Source organism: Bufo gargarizans, chromosome 5, assembly GCF_014858855.1.
Source record: "Bufo gargarizans isolate SCDJY-AF-19 chromosome 5, ASM1485885v1, whole genome shotgun sequence".
In the NCBI taxonomy this organism is placed as follows: Eukaryota; Metazoa; Chordata; class Amphibia; order Anura; family Bufonidae; genus Bufo; species Bufo gargarizans.
In genome coordinates, this window is record NC_058084.1 from 104,277,953 (window position 1) to 104,301,914 (window position 23,962).

Here is a 23,962-nt window from a genome sequence, read left to right on the forward strand (position 1 = left end):
GGTTAAAAAAAATAAAATAAAAATAATTTAACTCACCTTAGTCCACTTGATCGTGAAGCCCGGCATCTCCTCCTGTCTCCTTTGCTGAACAGGACCTGTGGTGAGCATTAATTACAGGTAAAGGACCTTTGGTGACGTCACTCCGGTCATTACATGATCTTTTACCATGGTGATGGATCATGTGATGACCTTTACCTGTATTTAATGCTCACCACAGGTCCTGTTCAGCAAAGGAGACAGAAGGAGATGCCGGGCTTCGCAATCAAGTGGACTAAGGTGAGTTAAATTATTATATATTTTTTTTTAACCCCTCCAGCGCTATTTTACTATACATTCTGTATTCAGAATGCTATTATTTTCCCTTATAACCATGTTATAAGGGAAAATAATACAATCTACAGAACACCGATCCCAAGCCTGAACTTCTGTGAAGAAGTTCGGGTTTGGGTACCAAACATGCGCGATTTTTTTTCACTCAAGTGCAAAACACATTACAATGTTTTGCACTCGCGCAGAAAAATCACGGGTTTTCCCGTAACGCACCCGCACATTTTCCCGCAACGACCGTGTGAAAGGGGCCCAACAGAGAATCATGCTCACACACGGAGGGTGATTTCTGCACTGGGACAAGAGCGATACGGATTGTGTCCGTTTAGGAAAAAATGATGGTTTTGCAACCAAGTTCAATCAGTTTTGTCTGCGATTGCAATCACTTTTGATGCTTTTTCCCTACTTGTGAAGAAAAACTAAATAACAATCCTCTTCTTCTAGCAGCCATCAGTAAAGACCGCATTGTATCCAGAGTTCCTCTGTTTTTCACATGAGCCCTATTCACCTCTATGGGGCTAGAGCTGCGTGAAAAACACGCAATATAGAACAAGCTGCGATTTTTCCTGAACGCAGAGACAACATGAGATCCATTGTAATGAATTGGTCAGGATTCAGTCCGTATTCTTTGTTCACAACAAGTGTGGAACCCGAACGCAAAAGGCTACATGCACACGACCGTTGTATGTTTTGTGGTCCGCAAAACACAGATGGCGTCAGTGTGCGTTCCGCAATTTGCGGAACGGCACGGACAGCTATTAATATAACTGCCTATTCTTGTCCGCGTAACGGACAAGAATAGGACAGGTTATATTTTTGGGTGGACCATGGAACAGAGCAACGGATGACGGACAGCACACGGAGTGCTGTCCGCATCTTTTGTGGCCCCATTGAAGTGAATGGGTCCGCATCCAAGCCGCAAAAACTGCGTTCGTGTGCATGAGGCCAAACTCGCATGAAAGAGCTCTGACACTACTAAAAGGGAATTGTCAGGTTTTCATATCTATTGTGCCATTTCATTGTTTTCCCTTTTTATGGGACTATGAACATAAAAAGATCCTGGCGACTGGAGCACACATAATAGGCCGACACTTTTTGTTTTCGGCAGATCACTTTTCAGCTTGCGCTGTGCAGACTGGGATAGGGCCGGCCATGGTTTCATTATCAATAGAGGGTAGGGCTGGCAGCTCTGAGCAGGGGAAACTCTCTGGTAAGATGGACCTTACCAAGGAGTTGCCCCTAGTTGTGAGTGGCAGCTGGCGAGACAGTTTTCCCAGTCCTTTCTATGGCCACATAACTGACTCCGTTTGTACTAAGGCTACTTCCACACCTGCGGTAAATCTATCCGGTAGGCTGTTCCGGCAGCTGTATACGATCATGCACCGCTGGAGGGGTCTGGCGGGGATTCATTTAGTTTCCGGCATCAGCGCCATGTTTCGGTCATACAGAAACTGGTGTGTTCACCAGTTTTTGTTCAGTGTGGTGGCATCCCCAGCATCAGGATAGATATACAATACCACTAGGGATATTACTGAAGCTCATGTGAACAGGGGGCAACGTCTTTAATAGCTTTTGTAAAAAGTTACGACTAATGTTGTCCTTTTGAATATGAGATGGCAAAAGATACTAGTGACGCCCACAGCTTCAGGAAGGCAAAAGAAGCTAGGACGCAGGGAAACATCATTGTTATCAGCAGGGACAGATTTGGCATTTCTGGGGCCCCATGGAAAGTTATGTTTGGGGCCCGCTTGCACAGATAAACTCCACCCCTATCATACAATTACACTCCACTCACCACACAACTAAGGCTACTTTCACACTCGCATTTTGTGCGGATCAGTCTTGTATCTGCACAGACGGATCTGCACCAATAATGCAACCGCTTGTATCCGTTAATAACGGATCCGTTTGCAATATTCATTCAAAATCAGTCTTGGACTTACATTGAAAGTCAATAGGGGACGGATCAGTTTTCAAATGCACCATATTGTGTCAGTGAAAAACGGATCCGTCCCCATTGACTTACATTGTAAGTCTAGACGGATCCGTTTGGCTCAGCATAGTCAGACGGTCACCAAAATGCTGCAAGCTACGTTTTAGTGACCGTCTAAAAAAATGCAACGGAGACCAAACGCAGCAAAATCTATGCATTCTGAACGGATCCTTATCCATTCAGAATGCATTGGGGCTGAACTGATCCGTTTTGGGCCGCTTGTGAGAGCCTTGAAACGGATCTCACAAGCGGACCCAGAAACGCCAGTGTGAACAGCGTTGGCCGTCTAAACCCCACTCTTAGTTTAGCAGTGCAGCCTGGGCTTTTTTTAAGGCTCTACAGCTAGAAAAAGGTCCCCCTCTCCCCCACTATGCCCGTGTGCCGTTAAACCAGCTGCAGAGGCACTATGGGGCACATTTATGTCTTTATAAGCCCCTGCACTGCCGGTGGATCCGCCGAAGTTATGTAGAGGTGCCGGCACTACATATACACCACACAAGTGGCGTACATCTGTTCGTAAATGACCCCCTATGTCACCATCTGATTTTTTATTTTTTTTTCAGCCAACTGCTTGTTGCTCCTTGATCTCTGGGGCCCCAAGCCTTTGCGTTGTTTGCATGATGGCAAAATCCACTCCCGGCTTTCAGCTCTGGGTCGCCGCCGCCAACCACCTGTAATTTTTGAACAGTCTAAAAATAAAAAAAACTCTATAAAAATTCCTTAAAAAAGCTGCCGTCTGTGTCGAGGGAGGTTGTGCAGGTTTTGGCTGCAATTATCATTTTAAATGCTGCCAATGGCTTCATAGTCGTATTCTCACCCATGGACATCTTTACCATTCATTATGGTTTTTCAATGTGTTTGTAAAAATGCTGGCAGTAAGTCATTTTTGATAAATTGTCCAGAAAAATAAAAGTCAGGTTGTGATCCTCTCCCTTCCATCACAGTTCACATGCATGAACACCTGATGACCAGGAGGTGCGGATGTGAAGTCACACGTGGCGTCCACATACCTGCTACGAGCGCAGGCATCCCACTAATCTCAGCATCCTGTGTGAGGAAAAACAAGCGGACTCTGACTCACGCAGGGAGCGGCTTAACATTCCTCTGACATAACACGCTGACAGATGCCCATTTTACTTGAGTGCAGGCATGCCACCCGACACTATAAATAATATACAGGTCTATTATTACACTGACGGCGGGAAAGTGCAGGTTAGCTCACCAGTTTTATCTCAGCCAGGGCCATCACCTCATTAAAAATACACCACATACTATACTACAAAGTGTAACTCCAGGCATAGAGACATGTCAGAACTTAGATCTCATCAGTAGTACTCCAGACACCGAGATCCCTATTAATAGGTACGTGGAAGAAGCGCCGTTACTCCCATTGACCCCGTCTTCTCCATTCAGGAAAAGTAATTCAAGTCTATGGCCATGTTCTCCACCGCAAATAGCAGAGAGGGGGCAAGCAGAAGTGAAGAGGCATGGCGCCCTGCAAAACCTATTCATTTTTGGCTGCGGCCTCAGTAGCCACATCCATATCTGGTGAGCTTGCGCTTATACACATAAGCAAAAACAGAACAAGAGCTGAAGTGTAAAGAAGGAGGGACAAAGCAGCATCTTCAGCCACAGATGGGGCTGGAGGTGTAATTAAAAGGGGTTATCCTAGAAATATTATTGATGACCTATCCTTGGTGATTGTCAGACTCCGAATGACCCCCACAGCCGAGTGCCGCGGCCTCTTCCTAGACCAGCCGACATCACCATACATTGGTTACATGGCCTAGTTTCAGCTCAGTCGCATTCAAGTCAATGGGACTGAGCTGCAATACCAAGCACAGCCGCTATACAATGTACGGCACTGTGCTTGGTAAGCTGGCGGGAGCCCACTGATACAGCTACCCCCACCGATGGCAGAATGATGACCTATTCTGAGGATAGGTCATTATCGTTCCCGGGATAAACCCTTTAAGACTATCTCAGACCGCCATTAAACAATACCATCACAGATCGGGGTTTTACCCTACAAAAAGTCCCCATAAATACAATAAAAAAACATTCATACGGCTGTGTTAAGACCTTTTTACCCAGGCTGATGCAAGGGAAATCATTGGGAACAAACTTGTCATTTCCAATAATTATCTGATCACTGACTGAAGGGTAGAGCTGATTCTACATGTAACAGTCATCTCTTCTGCGTGGGGATGAAAGGTCGCTACTGCAACCGCCCGTCCCTGTACAGATTCCCTGTTTGCCAGCAGCACATCCATGTTTACACAAGGTGATGTGCTGCCAGAAAACAATGATTTTATGTGCTGCGTAAAAAGATGTGATCTTGAGTGTGTGCTTGCTTATTGGGCAGTCGGCAGTGCCATTTACATAAGGCAGCTATCAGGAACGAGGATTCGTACAAAAGCTTGTTCCCGATAATTGCCCTGATCCTCATCCCATGGAAAAAGTTTTTTAGGGAGCTGTATTTTAAGTCTCTAGTGTCTTAGGCTACTTTCACAATCATGTTTTGGGCAGATTCGTCATGGATCAGTAAAAACGGATCCGTTACAATAATACAACCGCATGCATCCATCATGAACGGATCGGTCTGTATTATCTGTAACATAGCCAAGACGGATCCGTCATGAACTCCACTGAAAGTCAATAGGAGACGGATCCGTCTTCTATTGTGCCAGATTGTGTCAGAGAAAACGGATCCGTCCTCATTGACTTACATTGTGTGCCAGGACGGATCCGTTTGGCTCAGTTTCATCAAGCGGACAGCAAAACGCTGCTGGCAGCGTTATGGTGTCCGCCTCCAGAGCGGAATGGAGGAGAACGGAGGCAAACTGATGTATTCTGAGCGGGTCCTTTTTTCATTCTGAATACATTAGGGCAAAACTGATCCGTTTTGGACCACTTGTGAGAGCCCTGAACGGATCTCACACACAGAAAGCCAAAACGCCAGTGTGAAAGTAGCGTAATCTGTGAAGAATACGACTCCATAATATAAAATTATTCTTTGACACTACTATATAGAAATGATCACACTAATACGCAGTTGCAGGCAGTGTTATGAGTGCAGTAGCCCTGTGTGTCTTATGATCAGGGTTGCCAAACAAAACTTTCCCAAAATCATGGCCATGAACATTTTTCACAGACAAATTGGAAAACCATAATAAATGATAAAAGAATTATAGCTCAGTATACAGATTACGCCACATTACCACTATTTACCAAAAATAATCTAGTCAGGCACCACAGGCCTAAAAAAAAAAAAAATCACGGGCACGGACAGGAATTTTCTGGACAATTGGCAACCTTGCATACAGTTGCTGGTTTGGCACTTAAAGGGGTTGGCCCATCTCGGACTTTGATAGGAACCGCTCCTGTATCTAGAACAGCCCCCCCCCTCGATCTGGAGAGGAGCGCATCGCACCTGCACAGGTGCCCCTCCATTCACTGCTAAGGGACTTCTGAAAACAGCCGGCCGAGTGCAGTTTTTATATTTGGAAATCACATAGCTGTGAATGCTGGATGGTAGCTCATGTGCAGTGCACACGCCTTCACTTTGATGGGCCCATTCTGGAGATAGGTGCAGGTCCCAGCTCTGGAGCTTGTGTTATATTGCTAAGATATGCCATCAATGTCTGAGATGAGAAAACCTGTGGTGGTATATTTCCATCACTGCTACCCTGCCAGGAAAGGCAACTGCAGGCACCTGGGAACCTGTCACCGGGATTTTGTGTATAGAGCTGAGGCTGCTAGATCGCCGCTAGCACATCCGCAATACCCAGTCCCCATAGCTCTGTGTGCTTTTAATGTGTAAAAAAAACACGGATTTGATACATATGCAAATTAACCTGAGAAGATTCAGAGCTTGAAAATTTGACTCTTTTCTGGTCACACAAATAAGATATGACTCTTTTATGTTAATTTGCATATTTATCAAATCATTTTTTACACAATAAAAGCACACAGAGCTATGGGGACTGGGTATTGCGGATGCGCTAGCGGCCATCTAGCAAGCCATGTCCTCAGCTCTATACCCCAAATCCTGGTTAATTCCCTTTAACTTATGGATTCGGGGGTGCCATTTGTTACAGTACATTTATTGGTACATTTATTTAATATGTTATATATTTTAATGCAGTAATAAAAGTGATATTTTAAAGTGATTGTCCACTGTTTAAGTCACGGCTATCTTCACTAGCTGATCAGTGGGGGTCCGACAGCCCACACTCACCAATCAGCTGTAGGGCAATGGCTCCAGTACAGACATCTCCATCTATGTAGTGGACTGAGCTCGTCACTATGGGGCTGCTCCCACTGAAGTCAGTTTCGGACCCCCACCAATCAGCTAATGATGGTCTATCCTCATGAATTTATCTCCCTCATTCCTTTATATTGCATAGTATTTATACCGTGGCGGGTGTACTTACAAAGTATACCACAAAGAGGTCCACTTTTATCTACATCTAATTAAAGAAAATAAATTAAAATACAGAAGACCTCATCTTCCAAAACGGCATTTTATTTACTGATAAAGTTAAGGCTCGATTTCAAAGAAAAAAAAAAGAAAAAAGAGAAAAATAGGGCCCATGAACACTGCCATATGGCCGTGGCGCCCGTATTGTGGACTGCAAACAATCACAATCTGTGCAGATCGGAGGCACGGATCAGAAGCACCACAAAACACTTCCGTGGCATTTCGGTCCGTGCCTCAGCACCGCAAAAAAATTAAAATAGAACATGTTTTATTTTTTTTGCGGTGCAGAATGTATCTTGCGGATTGTGGACCCATTCAAGTGAATGTGTCCGCATCCGCAAAAGGCGTGCACTCGGCCGGTACCCGTGCATTGCAGACCGCTATTTGTGGTCCGCAGCACCGGCACTGGGCACAGACATTCACGAGTCCTTATCCTTTCCCTGTAGACAAAAACAGCCTAAGTCCTCATGCACACAACCATGCCGTTTTTTGCGGTCCGCAAACCGCGGATCCGCAAAAAAACGGAAGCCATCCGTGTTGCCTTCCGCAATGAACGGAACGGGTGCCAGCAATATAAATGCCTATTCTTGTCCGCAAAGCACGGACAAGAATAGGACACGTTATTTTCTTTTTTTTGCGGGCCGCGGAACAGAGCCACGGATGCGGACAGGTGCTGTCCGCACCTTTTGTGGCCCCATTGAAAACGGCAGCTCGGATGCGGACCCAAACAACGGTCGTGTGCTTGAGGCCTAAAATGCATTGTCTAGCCTAGTGTGAAAACAGCCTAAAATGTATTGTATTTTCAACTTACCCAATTACCATCCCATCTTTATCACAACACTATAAAAAGTTCTAATCGATGACAGATATAAATCCAGACTTGCTGCCATCCTGCTGCATCATACATACCTGTCTAGAACAGGACACACAATACACAAAGCAAAAACCTGCATAAAAATCTCCTGTTGTGAATGACTGAAAACCGCACGGTTGCTGGGATGCTTTCCACATGCAAAAACTACTCACATTTATGGAAATTTATCATTGCTTTGCAGTGTATAAAATAAATGCTATAATCACATCATTTACCATGAATGATACAAAAAAATCTCCCGAGAGTCCTGCTTTCTCCACCCATGCAGACTGATTAAATGACATCTGGGCCGCTGCTGGGAGTTCAATACTGATGGCCTATCCTCAGGATAGGTCATCAATATGTGATCGGTGGGGATCCAACTTCCATCATCCCCGCTGACCGGCTATATGAAGAAGTCACAGCACTCGGAGCACTGCGGCCTTCTCACAGCTTACCAAGCACAGCGCTGTCCATTGTACAGCAGCTTTATTTTGTATTGCAGCCTAGGCCCATTCAGTTGTATGGGACTGAGTTGCACAAAGGCCATGTGATCATAGAACGTGCCTAGGGAGAGGCCGCGGCGCTCAACAGAGCTCCACAGCCTCTTCAACCAGCTGATCGGCAGGGGTGATGGGAGTTGGAGCCCCACTTATCAGATATTGATCAATATTTTATTCCTGGAAAACCCCTTTAAACTGAAATAGTGTTTTAATAATGAGACAACCCCTTTAAGAAGCATACAACATTACACTGTAAGAACAGCAGACACTGAAGTACTGTATCACAATGGGTTAATAAAAGAACAAAAAAAAAACACCTAGTGTAGAAGTTGCCACAAAGTAAGTGTGGACCTTGTCTGCTACTACTTCCCGAGTAAACATGAAATATTTACCTGTTAATCCATCATGAGGCGCATGAACATGTATTTCCTTTCCAGTAACAGCTCTTCTGTAATCTGGAATATACCTATAAAGGAAACAAAACCAAGTCACTGGAGTCACCACAGTCTACGTATAATAGATTCCTAACATACCTTCTGTTAGAGATTCAGAGAAATACATCAGAAACAACCACAGCAGATCATATCAAACAAAAGATGAAATGATCTCCAGGAATACGTTCATCCAATAACTACTGGGGCCAGTATGCAAATAAGTTAAAAGGTCTCCAACCGTCTGCAGCATTTTCTACTTCAACTCAGGAAGGCCATCAGGAAGTACGGTCTGTACCCATATCAACAAGTACAGAAATATATAGGTGTCCACATTCAGTATACGCTGCTAACCAGTTCAAGACTGGGCTGTTTACCCCTCTCTACACCCCCATCTGATCAGGTGCTTTTCCATTATTTTTTTTAACAGCAAAAACTTATTTTGCCCATTCGGTTATGTAAACAGTTTTTTAATTTTTGTGCCTCTCAGTGAAACAAGGCGCATTATTATTTTTTTACTTTTTTAGCCAATATATATATATATATATATATATATATATATATATATATATATATATATATATATATACACACACACATACATACACACACATATATACTAGACATTAAGCCCGTTACAATAACAGTAGTGCATAAACATCTGGTGGCTGGGACTGGTGGCTGAGACTGCTGGCACCGACTGGTGGCTGTGGCTGGTAGCCGAGATTGCTGTCTGGTAGCTTGTGGCTGAGACTGCTGGCCTTGATCGCCTGGTATTACACTTTTTGTGATGTAAGGTGATAAAAAAAAAAAAGTCATTTTTGGCATATTTTTTAATTTTTTACGGGGTACACCAGACGGGTAGGATCACATACTATTTTTATAGAGCAGGTTGTTACGGACACAGCGATGCCTAATATGTGCTTTTTTTATTTTAGTTTACACAATAAAAGCATTCTTGAAAAAACAAAATCATGTTCTTCTGTTTCCATTTTCTGAGAGCCATTTTTTTTAATTTTTTGAGCAATTGTCTTAGGTGGGGTCTCATTTTTTGCGGGGTGAGATGACTGTTTGATTGGTACCATTATGGGGCACATATGACTTTTTGATTGCTTGGTATTACACTTTTTGTGATAAAAAATTTATTTTTTGGCACATTTTATTATTATTATTTTTAATGGTTTTCACCAGATGGGTTAGATCACATGTCTCTCCATGTTCTGTCTACATATTTTTTTTATTTTTTGGACAATTGGCTTATGTAGGGGCTCATTTTTTGTGGTATGAGGTCATGGTTTAATTGGTGCTTTTTTGGATACAGATTACTTTTTTGATCACTTTTTATACAATTTTTTGGTCAGTGCAGTGGGCAAAATTGCAATTCCATCATAGTTAATCCTTTTTTTTTTTTTTTTTTTTTTTATGGTGTTCACCATGCGGTAAAAGTAACATGATTTTATAGATAAGGTATTTACGGATGGGGCGATATCAAACATGTTTAGTGTTTTTTTGTTTGTTTTTTACATTTTCAACCAATTATGTGTGCATATAAGGAGGTTTATTTGTATTTTTTATTTTATTACTTTTTTTTATTTTTTGGACCCAGACCCACTTGGTTTTTGAAGATCCAGTGGGTCTGATGGCTTACAATACACTGCAGTACACTATATAGTGTACAGCAGCGTATTGAACTCACACTAAAGCCTCATTCACACAGTCAGTGTTTGGTCAGTGATTTCCATCAGCGATTGTGAGCAAAAACCAGGATTGGAGCCTCCACAGACATAAGGTATAACCCTAAGTTCACACTTGAGCGTTTTACAGCGCGTTCCTACGCGCAACACATGAAAACCAATGCTTCCCTATGGGGCTGGTTCACATTTTCGCGTTTTACAGCGCGTAGGAACGCGCTGTAAAACGCCCGACGCTCAAACAAGTACAGGAGCTTTTGTTGGCGCGTTTGACGCGCGTTTGGGCCATAGACTCTTTGGACAACACTGCTGTCAATCACCCAAACGCGCGTCAAACGCGCGTTTACTATTACAAAAAACGCGCATAAAAACGCGCGACAAAATCGTGCATCAAAACGCTTAGGTGTGAAACCAGGGTAAGGGAAAGATCTGCACATGTTCTATGTTTAGAGCCGCACCTGGTTTTGGCTCAAAATCCCTGATGGAAATCACTGACCAAACACTGATGTGTGAATGAGGCATAAGCCTGATCAGGCTTAGATATACCACAGCAAGCTGGAAGCCTGTTAAGGCGTCCAGTTGTCATGGTAACCATCGGGACGCTGCCCTAAGGACTATTGCATGGAAGGGGTTAAACGGCAGACTTCGGTGCCAGTACCGATGTCGGCCGTTTCAAGCATTACAGCTAACACTCTACCATGCTGCCATCTTGAAAGGGGGGGGGGCGGGAGGTCTGCACACTCTGCATCTTGAGGGGGGGCATTAACCTTTCAAGCATCGGGCCGCTGCCAGGGCAGAGCAGCGCCCCGATGGTTAGTCCCTCCATACAGCTGTCCCCATGGACCACGGCATGGAAGGGTTTAAATGGACATTACAGCTAACACTCTGCCCGCTGCCGCTCTGCCATCCTAAAAGAGGGAGGGGGGTGCTGCGCGCTCTGCATCTCCTGAGCAGAGAGAGGAGCAGATGGCCGCGGGGTAGCTGTGGCCTCGGAGGTATCTATGGGCAGTCAGGCTTCAGGCAAACTTGTGTGTAGCGCTGTGTCCGTGTGGAGCAGTGTCCTGATTGGACGCCGTGCATGACTAGTGCAAAACTGGTGACACACACACGGACACCGCGCACTCACACAGGGATTTTATACTATATATATAGGCTAAGGCTACTTTCACACTTGCGTTTGGGGTTCCGCTTGTGCGTTCCGTTTGAAGGCTCTCACAAGCGGCCCCGAATGGATCCGTACAGCCCTAATGCATTCTGAGTAGATGCGGATCCGCTCAGAATGCATCAGTCTGGCACGGTTTGGGCTCCGCTCTGCTCAGCAGACGGACACCCGAACGCTGCTTGCAGCGTTCGGGTGTCCGCCTGGCCGTGCGGAGCCAAACGGATCCATCCAGACTTACAATGTAAGTCAATGGGGACGGATCCGTTTGACGTTGACACAATATGGTGCAATTTCAAACGGATCCGTCCCCTATTGACTTTCAATGCAAAGTCAGGACGGATCCGTCTGACTAACAATTAGACTTAAACTTTTATCTAAAATATAATGCAGACGGATCCGTTCTGAACGGATACCATCGTTTGCATTATAGGAGCTGATCCGTCTGTGCAGAGACCAGATGGATCCGCTCCGAACGCAAGTGTGAAAGTAGCCTTACTTATCTGGTAAGACACTGAGCTACCTGACAGAAATCTAATGGACCCCATGGAGTCTGTTGGGGTCCTTTCACGCAAGTCGCGCTTTTAGAACATAAGAAATCCCTAAAGCAGATGTGAACAGGGCCTTTATATCGCTCCTGTTTGCAACATAATATTCTCAAACTTGGTTATGAAATCCATACTTAGGGTGGGGTTACCCCCTAATAATCCTGTCACAATTAGACATGTATGACACATCCTACTCTGCTCTCAACATCATCGGCAGTAAACCCCATTTTGCCATTAGGGCGACTGCAAAAGCGTAGAAGGGATTATCAATTATCTTCCGATTATAATTATGCATTATCATCCAAACAAGTGAATCTAATGAATGAAACGGTCATTAGGTTCCGCAATCGTCACGGACCCGTAATAAACGCTGAGCTGCCGGCAAAGGGTTAATTATGTCACTTGGCCACGCAATCTATTCTTACAACCTGCAATATTCCGGTAATATATTGACCTTGGAACTAGATTCAGTGCAACTCTCAGAAGTTGAATGATTTGCCTTGCTCTGATTAATGATTAATTAATGTCTTCGGCTCTTACTGGCTAATGCGAGCTCTAAGGCTTTGGGAGAGATAAAACCTCTTTCACTAATTAGCCCTGAAACCCAATTAAAAGATCCATTGTGGAGACGACTTGGAGCAATTTCAGAATTTGTTTCGTTTACTGTACAAGGTACTTAGAGGTTTCATGTCCATATCCAGGCCTCTCCGTTTCTCCGCCCGGGCGATATTTGTGCATTTGGAATAGTTTATTTAATGGCGAGCCCGGGTCACAGACGCAGATTTATTACTACGAAGCCGGACGGCCCTCGTGCCTTAACCCCAGACTCTCGAGCCACCATCTTCTAACAAATCCATTACAGTGTCTCTAAGCCAGAAGCACTTGGCTCGCTGCCTCTACAATTAGTCACTAGCAATTACCAGCGCTCTCTTCTCTTGCAGAATCTTCATTTAATTTACATTAAAAGCGACTTCTCATCAACATATAAATAACCTTCATTTTACTCCCTATTTTCCCCGGAAAGCTTTAACATATGTTTTGGGTGCTCTGAAATGTGTTCTTCTCATTTTCACACATTATTGCAGATTTGCTTTTCACCTCTGCTCACAATCTGATGAAAGGAACCAGAACTTGAGAACTGGGAGACAAAGGCTTTCGAGAGGCACTTTTGGCAAGTGCCACAATACAAGTGGACGGTATATAGCGGTCTAAGGCTTTATCAGACCCATAAATTCATTTTTTCCTGGGCCATCGGATCTCGTCTGTAAGCAAGCTCCGTCTGAATGAGGCTCTATGAAAATCATCATGACGGCCTACTTTATTATTATTATTACATTGGGACAGTAACCTATCAAAGCTGCCAAGAGTGCACTTAAAGGGGCTGTCCTATCATGACAACTTATCAGCTATCCACAACATAAGATAAGCAGCTGATCGGTGAGGGTCCAAACGTCGGGATGGCCACCAAGATATGGGGTCCTGAAGTCTCCTGAGTGAACACAGTGACAGTCACGCATGTGCGCTGCCACTCCATTCATCTCGATGGGACGCCACTGCAGTTTCAAATGCAGGGTTTTTTTTTAGCCAAGGAGAAGAACGTCAAATTTCCAATTCCCTTTGATTGCACTCCTGGCTATAGTTCATAAAATGACATCAAAAACTTTAGCTTTAAAAAAAATTATAATAATACTGTGGGAAACTATTACTGGGATTAAATCCTGTATTTGAGACACAGTCCGCAAACATGGCCATGTGAACATACCAAAGGCTGTGTTGTGGTTATCAATTCATATGGGAATCCCTCTCTTTTTTCCCCTGTGCCAAAAACCATTCAAGCTCCCGATGAGCGCAGAAGAAGAGAAATCCCTCAATACCAGAGTAATTGTGTACGGCTGAACACTATTCTCCACTACTGAACCTACCCATCTTATTACGGAAGGTTTTAAAGGGGTATTCCCATCTTAGACAATGGGGGCCTATTGCTAGGCTATGCCCACATTGTCTGATAGGTGCGGGTTCCACCGCTGGGACCTGCACCTATTTCGAGGACGGAGCGGAGAGTGCTGTGGCTGGAGGACCCCAGATTTCCTGGGATCCGTCCACCACCAAGCACTAATCCCCGCCTCTCCCATAGAAGTAAATGGGAGCGTGCCACGAATGGGAGCCAGCGCTCGTCTATTTTCAGCGGCCCCATAGAAATGAATGGAGGGCGGCTTCACTTTCGGGGCTCCGTTCTCGATTTAGGGTCCCAGCAGTGGGTCCCGCACCTATAATACAATGGGGGCATATCCTAGCGATATGCTCCCATTGTCTGAGATGAGAAAACCCCTTTTAAGGTGGCCGTATGCAAAGAGTGATCTCCCAAGAAAGAGAACCATCTCGCCCCCTATTAGTCAAGATCTGACTTTCCAACAAGCCTTGGGAATGGACAATGGGGTATAAGCCAGGTCAGATATCCATCCCTAGACAGCTGTTTCTGGGAGCTTACCCCTTGTCAGTACGGAGCAGGATTCTGGCTGGCTCAGTGTAATGCTTTGGAAGCATCTTAGGCAGGGTCCTGAATTTACTTAAAGGAAATGTGTCCCCAAAATATTTTTCTGTCAGTTAAAACCAGATAGTAAAACATATATTATACTTTTTTTCTAATGTGCTTTTATTTTCTGATTGTAGAGATATTTATTCTACATCCCGCACATGATTATGGGGGCAGCCATCTTGCCTGAGCTGTTCTTAACAGAATTTAGAAAGCACAAAGAAATATGCTTTATGGCAGCCCCATGGGCCATAGACACAATGGTCAGGAGGGGACCTCATTGACTTCTATGGGAGTTTTCTAAGCTGCTCTGTGACCTGTGCAGAGATCATTGTACAAGAAAAGAATAGATAAGCTCCGACAATCGCCTATTGTTAATGGTGGATCCTGTCTTATCTATACACAGAGGTGATATCATTACAGGCAGGTTTAGTGTGACAGATAGGCAGATAACTGCAGTAAAGTGATCTGTACAGACCAAAAAGTGGCTCCTATTATTAAGCTTAGTGACAAGTGTTAAAACTGCGGGATTTAATGGTTTCTGTTTAAATATATATAGTGACATGAAAAATTTAAAATAATCAAAAATTCTTAAAAAATATGAGGAGCATAAATGTGATTGAAACCATAGGTCATTTTCTGATGACACATTTCCTTTAAAGAGACCAGTCCTGTATGGAGACTTACTGGAAGTGCTCCATGGCAAAGGAATATTTAAAGAGGCATCTCCCAAGGAAGAGAACCATCTCACCATCACCACCTATGAGTCAAGATCCAACCTTCCAATAAGCCTTGCGATTTGACAAGGGGATATAGTAAGGCCATAACACAGCAAACGTCAGTCAAGAGGCCTTATGCAAAGGCCGTGTCTGTATTTTGGTCCACAAAAATTGATCTGCAAAATACGGATACCCTCTATGCGCAGTCCTTATTATTCTCACTCCCATCAACAGAAAGTGCTATTCTTGTCTACAATACAGACCACACTAGGACATGTTCTATCTAATGGGGAATGGAAAAAAAGAATCCACAAAAGCATGGCTCCATACAAATAAATAGGTCAGTGTGTATCTACAAAAAATGTGTTGCTAGCACACGGATGAAGAAATACAGTGGTGTGCATGAAGCCAAACCCAACGACTTCGGTGGGACTAGCTGTGAGAAATGTCCCAACTTCTCCTTCCCACCCTCATCCTGGTAGCACAATCAGGGGAAAGAAAGGTTGGGCGTGTTGGATTCCAACATGCCCGATCCTTTGTTCTCAATGGAGATACGCTACCTCCAGAGGAGCAGCATGCTATTTCCCTCTCCCCATTAAAAAACATGCAGACTCTGGTCAGCTAAATGAGTGTTGATCCAGCAGCTATGAGAGGTGTGCGGCCACCAGTAGGACTTTTTCCAGCACTGTACAATACATTATTAGACACATTTTTAAGAGATATAAAGTTCACTATGAGGCCACTGAAAAAATCTTATAGAAATCAGCACCAGTGTCTGTCAAACAAGTTTCTTGTTATCCAGGGCCGACAAATACCTGGTATTCGGTCATTTCTAGCAATTGTGGAGGAAGTACTCTACACAAAAGTAAAATTCACAGCGCCTTCATATGGTTACCATTTATCCATTTTATCTGAACTTGTAACCTCGTTCTACTTCCTAATAGGATACCCCATGAAACAATGCCCTTCCTATCCAGCCCAAAGTGACATCACTTGCGGCAGAGTAATTAATGGGAATGCTTCGGGCCCAGCTGGCAGGAAGCACTACAAGCCACAAGTATGTGATATAACCCAGGCACAGATACCCCAGGGCGCTCCAAAATGTACTACACAAAGCTCGTAGTCAACAGGTGAAGGTGCCCATACTGTGGTTCTCGCCAACCTACGGGTAGATGAGGAATAAAGGATAGGGCATTGTGAATTACAACATGCCTGATCCACTGAGCTACTGGCGGTATATGTGCACCCTAAGGCTGGCAACATACATAAACTGTAAAAGACAGCTATCACTCCCGATCCTCCATGCACATGCATGCTCGACTCGGCCTAGCAAACGTGTCCTCAGTAGAAACAGGTGGAGGAAGACACTGCCAGACTTCTCTGGCAGGGTCTTATCTTCCCAAAAACAAAAGGATCAGGCAGTTGAAATTCAACTGCCACATCCTCATCTCCACCAACATTGGCACATCGGCAAGAGTCGGGAGGTGCCATACACATTAGATAGCTGCCTGGTCTTGCCAACATAAATCTAATGTGTATAGTCAGCTTAAAAGGGGTATCCCCAATTAGTACATATTATCACCTGAGTAACTTATCAGAAACGGTTTGACTGCTCAGACCCCCACAATCACGAGAATGGGAGTAAGTAACAAATTTCTAAATGACTTCATTTAAAACAGGCACCCTTTAAACTGCGGCCCTCCAGCTGTTGCAAAACTACAACTCCCAGCATGCCTACAGGTATCAGACTACAGCAGGGCATTGTGGGAGTTGTAGTTTTACAACAGCTGGAGGGCCGCAGTTTGAGGATGCCTGATTTAAAAGATAGGCCTGCATCCACGTGAAAACCCCCCCAGTAAAATCAAGGCCACTAGGGGGTTCACCTGCATCTTATTTGCAGTCCACTGCCTGTGGTCAGGCAAGATCCGTCCCTGGTAACAGAGACTCAGAAGAAGGCTGAGAGGAAGTGGGGGAGTGTCAGAGCTAGCTGAGATCCTAAGAATGATAAAACAACTGCTTCTACAATGCTTCTGAATTCACATGAGCCTTCTGCCTTTCTGTAAGTGTGAAGTATCCCTCAGTTTTTTAAGCTTCCTAGAATAAAAGAAATATAGTGAGAAGTAATAAGGGAAGTGAAGTCACTGCATACAAAAATGGCAGAAGGGAGACACCCACTGCTTGTGAGAGAAATGCTTCTAGATGTGCAGGTGAAACAGGGAATAATATGGCTGAAAGACACCTTAGGGAAGCCCAAACATAACCGTTCATTCACAGTTATGATTGTACAGAGAAGTACAGCCATTATGCAAACTTTCTTTTTAAACTCGGGTACGCTTTAAGGCTCTGTTCTCACTGGCACCTTGGTTACGCCTGATCAGGTTTCCAGGAAGGAGAACATAACCTGCTAAGGCCTCTTTCACACTTGCGTTGTCCGGATCCGGCGTGTACTCCACTTGCCGAAATTACACGCCGGATCCGGAAAAACGCAAGTGTACTGAAAGCATTTGAAGACGGATCCGTCTTCAAAATGCGTTCAGTGTTACTATGGCAGCCAGGACGCTATTAAAGTCCTGGTTGCCATAGTAGGAGCGGGGAGCGGCATACTTACAGTCCGTGCGGCTCCGGGGCGCTCCAGAGTGACGTCAGAGCGCCCCATGCGCATGGATGACGTGCCATGCGATCACGTGATCCATGCGCTTGGGGCGCCCTGACGTCACTCTGGAGCGCCCCGGGAGCCACACGGACGGTACGTATGCTGCTCCCCGCTCCCCGCTACACTTTACCATGGCTGCCAGGACTTTAGCATCCCGGCAGCCATGGTAACCATTCAGAAAATGCTAAACGTCGGATCCGGCAATGCGCCGAAACGACGTTTAGCTTAAGGCCGGATCCGGATCAATGCCTTTCAATGGGCATTAATTCCGGATCCGGCCTTGCGGCAAGTCTTCAGGATTTTTGGCCGGAGCAAAAAGCGCAGCATGCTGCGGTATTTTCTCTGGCCAAAAAACGTTCCGTTCCGGAACTGAAGACATCTTGATGCATCCTGAACGGATTTCACTCCATTCAGAATGCATCAGGATAAAACTGATCAGGATTCTTCCGGCCTATAGCCCCCGACGACGGAACTCTATGCCGGAACTCTATGCCGGAAGAAAAGAAAGCAGGTGTGAAAGAGCCCTAAACGTTACTACCTGAGATAAAACTAACACCAAAACTGATAAACCCAGTTACAAACAGTATAAATCATATCTAGAACATTTAAATTAAATCAATTCTTGCTGCTCTACCCACACAGCACTATCCAGACGCCACATATAATACAATTATTATGTCAGTGTGCACCTACACTTTGCATTGCTCCCAATTTTAGCTACAGTGTAGACTATTTTAATTTTCGATAAATGAAGTTGTTTAGTCAGAAGACAAAGTAGCAATCTGGCAGCAATGTAAAGAATCATGGTTTTAAATGTGGTTCCCACAGGGAAACGTTTTGTGCAATTCCTGATTTAGTATACTTTGGAGATATAAATATACAAATACACGTTATGAGATTGGAGAATAATCCAGTGTTTTTTATTCATATAACACAATTTATAGTCTATACCTGGATGTAGAATATCTATCTAGCGCTGGCTAAGGCCCCTTGCACACAACCATATTTTTGATCTAAATCCGTTATTTTTGTGGATCAGATGCAGACCCATTCATTTCAAAGAGGCTGCAAAAAATGCGGACAGAACACATTATGCTGTCCGCATCTGTATGTCTGTTTTGTGGCCCCCCAATAAATAGAACATGCCTTAGACACATGTCTCATATATATATATATATACACACACACACACACACACTTTTTTTGCAGAACTCTACAGGATGGGAAAGCGTAGCGTACCACATTTTTCCATTATGCAGCAAAAGTTCAGAAAAAAAAATACATGTACGCCATAGATCTGACTATGATGGGATCCGTTCGGGATCTGTCTTTTTACCAGACAAAAAAGTCCTGCATATAATGTTTTTTTGTGTGGTCTTTCGGCATAATCTGTAACAGAGCCTCCAACGAAGATGTGAGCAAGTGTAGGCCTACGTATTATGTATTTGAATTACCGCAACTTTCGTACTCCTCCTCAGGTAAAAATACTCCTCAAAAACGGTCAGAGGAGTATTTTTACTCTGACAACAACCAAACACAGATCTTTCACGGATCAACCACTGACCATCCAGTCACAGATAAAGAAAATTGTAACTATTGCTTGAGAAAGTCTTTGAAGAAGCCAAAACATTGTCTGTTTTTATGTGTGGACTGGAATAAACTTGCAATGAGTTTGGAGCTGGGATGAGCCTGACTGCTGTTAACCCTGCATATATAATTGGGACGTTGGTGTGGTCTTCAAATATTGTATTCATCTTGTCATGGGTGTCATCACAGATGTGTGAAAGAGGCCTAAGGGTCTGTTTCTATGGTGTCCAACACCCTAATATTAAAAGGGTTTTTACAAAATTTTAATACTGACCAATCCAGGGGTCATCAGTATCTGATCAGTGGGGGTCCAACACCAGGGACCACCACTGATCATCTGTTTGAGAAGACATGGGTGCTCCAGTGAGCACCATGGCCTTCTCGCAGCTTTTCAAGCACAATGTCGTACGTTGTATAGCGCTTGTGCTTGGTATTTCACTCAGCCCAATTCACTCCTAGGCCGCGTGAAGGATGAACGTGTCATCACTGGCCTACAAAAAGCCGTGAGAAGGCCACGACGCTCACAGGATTGCTGGTGCCTTCTCGAAGAGCTGATCGGTGGGGATCCCGGGTGTGTGACCCCTAACGATCAGATACTGATGACCTATCCAGAGGTTTACCCTTCTGAACTCTGCTCCTCTGATCGCACAGCGTTATAATGATTTATAATGCTGTGTTACCCCGAGAGACCTGAAATCTACTGAATTACACTGACAGCATTATCTCAGTGTAATTCAATATATTCCATGTCTAACAGGGATACACAGCATTATAAATCATTATAAAGCTGTGCGATCCTCAAAGAGGAGCAGAACGGGAACTCTGACTGCTACATGCAACGAGTTGTTTTTTTTTTGCACTGAACTCACTCATGTGTATGACCTTAATAGGGTAGATCCTGCAGACAGATGCCCTTTAAGTCGAATCTGTCACCAGGTTTCTGCTCCACAGTCCGAGGGCAGCATAAGGCTACATGCACACGAAAGTTAGGGCTCCGTGCCCGTGCTACGGACCGCAAATTGCGGTCCGCAATGCACAAGCACAGACTGTAGGGCAGCCACATGCGGATCGCGGACCCATTTCCTTGAATGGGGCCCGTGATCCGCATCAGATGGTCTGCACAGCAAAAAAGTTGTGCATGCGCTACTTTTTTGCGGTGCGGAGGCACGGCCAGAATCACTACGGAAGCACTCCGTTCCGCATCTCCGTGATTGCGGACCCATTCAAGTGAATGGGTCCGCGATCCGAGTTGCAGAATGCACACGGCCGGTGCCCATGTATTGCGGACCAACTGTATGTGAGCCGCAATATGGCCACGGGGGGCACGCGGTCGTGTGCATGTAGCCTAAAGTAGTGACAGACACCATGACTATAGTGGTTTGTCACTTACTTTTTTTCTTGCAATAGTGTCCATATAAATCACATATAATTAAGTGCAGCACAAGCCGAGCCAGGAGTCCTCATACTCGTGATCGCCGGCCTCCCCCTGTCCTCGCTTAGCTGGTTGATAGTTTTCTATTGACAAGCAATGGAAGAAAGCTGTCAATCAGCAGTAGCTGCGGAGCCGGTAGCAAGAAAACACTGTAATACACACCTCTATAATCCGGGTGCCTGGCACTACTTTGTTGCCCTCAGATGGGGCAGCATTACCCTGGTATCAGATTTGTATTAAAATACCTTTTCATATTCCCAAACCGAACACCATTTTATTTTCTCGGAAACAGCATATGTGTCTGAGAGCTAGGCGTTAAAAGCTAGCCTGTAATGATACTAAATGGCAGTGGCTTTTTGAGAACGGCAAGCGTCAGAGCCCACAGTACATGACTAAAGAGGAATTACACAAGGCATTTATTAGCTCCAGCAAACCAGCGTGTGACCTGGAGACACCTTCCATGAGCTGATCTTCATGTTCTGTCCCTTTTCACCACCCGTAACCCGTGAGGAACGCTGGTCACAAACATTTTCTGAAACCAACTGCAAAACATGTTCTGTGCATCCAAGTGAACTCCATAAAACAGCAAGAAATATGCTTCAAGACACACTGGCCAAAGAACGTACAGTATGCTGCTGGGATTGGGTCACACAGAGGAGGTCTGAAGACCACGATAGCTGATACATACCATGAAACTCAACGGAGGAAGATGGTCCAAGCAGCTACTCTACAATGGAAAAAGGCAGCGATTGACACCAACCCAAATGGATTTCCATAAGTTTGTAACAGTAAAAAAAAATAAAATAATAAATCCAGACATGTTTTGTGTTCATAGCAAATTATTATAGTGCACAACTGGGTGTGTTTGAGGGGTACGGGGTCTGCACTGGTATAGATGCATGGCACATCTGTTATTGTAATTCTAAGTCTTCCCCCCCAATGTCCTCCCAAAGTCTCCTTACTTGGGCTACCCCATTTCAAAATAATGGGACGGAAAAAGGGTCTTCTTCCAGGCAAGGTCTATGCAGCCCTGCTCTATGCATAGCAAAATGTTCTGGTCTGAAGATGTAAAGGTGGGATGCTGAAACTCCTTTTCAAGTTGAGCATCCATATTTGCCAATAGATAAATATTTAGGATATACTGAAGATATATGATCATAACCACCATCTGTTGCTCCTGGAAGCAATGCTTCTGGGGAGAATACCTCCTTAAAGGGGTTTTCAGGGACTTAGGTCATCAATATTAGATCAGTTGGGGTCCGGTCCAACACCCCCACGATCAGCTGTTCTGGGAAAGTGGACGGAGTCAGAGTCCACGGTGTAGTTTCCAATGCTGTCGGACCGCAGCTCGGTATCCATTCTCTTGAATAGGAGCTGAGCTGCGGTAAGCCTGGCACAGCCAGTGGACGGAACCTAATGCTACCGGTTCCACCCATTATATAGCTGCACAGACCAACGGATCGGTAGGGGTGACGGGACCCCCACCAATCTGATACTGATATCTAAGCACTTAATGAAGCTTGATATAAAGCTCCACATGAGACATAGAGGTACAGTAAGGGTATGTGCAGCAGACTGCAGTACCAGTGGATTCCCCTGCAGTGCAGATTTGTAAGATCGCTGCATGTTAAGAGCCAAATTTGTAGCAGATTTTCCCCCATTGAATTCAGCAGAGAAGACGAAATCTGCAATCAGATCCTAGTGTTACAGACTTAGCACCGTGGTCCTAGGGCCTGAAGCTCTAATTAGCATACTGATGAGAACGAAGATATCTCTTGAGGATCGGGTAATATGCCTGGCTTTATATGGCTGATCCTGCTGACATGTCCGCTTTAAAAACCTCATACACTTTAGGTCCCTTTCACATCACAGTTTCTCCTTTCCGTTCTCCAGCTCCGTTGAGGAGCAGGAGAATGGAAAGGACGGATTCTGCAGATAACTGAGACCTAACTCAGCGTAACGGAGCCTAAAGACCCCATAGGCTATAATGGGGTCCGTTCGGTGTCCGCTCAGAATATCAGTGGTGGTCATGTTTGTGCAATTTAGGAAAAAGCATCAGCCTATGTGAGCTGCCATGGTCCCAGCCACCAGAGAGGCTGATGTTTTTTCCTATAGGGTGCGAGCACGACCACCTCTGCTGGATTGGAGGGTGGTCTGTAACCATAGAAACGAGCAGTGTATAATGGGATGGAAAAATGAATCTAAGTCAAGAATGGGAGCTATCGCTAAAAAGCCTGGCACCCCAGCATTCACAATGCAGGTCTCTAAAATACTTAGGAGTTGCAAATAAAGTGCTAATCTTTGCAGAGCGAGCAAATCAGTCTTCAAAATGCGTTCAGTGTTACTATGGCAGCCAGGACGCTATTAAAGTCCTGGTTGTCATAGTAGTAGTGGGGAGCGGGGGAGCAGTATACTTACTGCCCGTGCGGCTCCCGGGGCGCTCCAGAATGACGTCAGAGCGCCCCATGCGCATGGATGACGTGATCCATGCGATCACGTCATCCATGCGCGTGGGGCGCCCTGGCGTCACTCTGAAGCGCCCCGGGAGCCGCACGGACGGTAAGTATACTGCTCCCCCGCTCCCCACTACACTTTACCATGGCAAACAGGACTTTAGCGTCCTGGCAGCCATGGTAACCATTCAGAAAAAGCTAAACGTCGGTAATGCGCCGAAACAACGTTTAGTTTAAGGCCGGATCCGGATTAATGCCTTTCAATGGGCATTATTAATTCCGGATCCGGCCTTGCGGCAAGTGTTCAGGATTTTTGACGGAGCAAAAAGTGCAGCATGCTGCGGTATTTTCTCCGGCCAAAAAACGTTCCAGTCCGGAACTGAAGACATCCTGATGCATCCTGAACGGATTTCTCTCCATTCAGAATGCATGGGGATAATCCTGATCAGGATTCTTCCGGCATAGAGCCCCGACGACGGAACTCTATGCCGGAAAAGAACAACGCAAGTGTGAAAGAGCCCTAAGAGAGCATTTACACAAGACAATTTTTTTTATTTTGTTGCAGCAAAAAAAGTAATTACAAACATTGTACCAGAA

At 44.8% G+C, this 23,962-nt stretch overlaps 1 protein-coding gene across 3 annotated transcripts in view; it reads right to left on the reverse strand.

Moving 5' to 3' along the window:
• The window catches only part of NCOA2 (nuclear receptor coactivator 2), a 219,506-nt gene that overhangs the window by 163,322 nt on the left and 32,222 nt on the right, over positions 1-23,962 (reverse strand). For 2 of the 3 annotated variants that reach the window (XM_044294633.1, XM_044294634.1), the window contains exon 2: positions 8,552-8,625. The exons of the other annotated variant lie outside the window; for it this stretch is intronic. The gene's annotated coding sequence lies outside the window, so the exon portion shown is untranslated. The remainder of the gene's footprint in view (positions 1-8,551; positions 8,626-23,962) is intronic. 3 annotated transcript variants of the gene reach the window in all.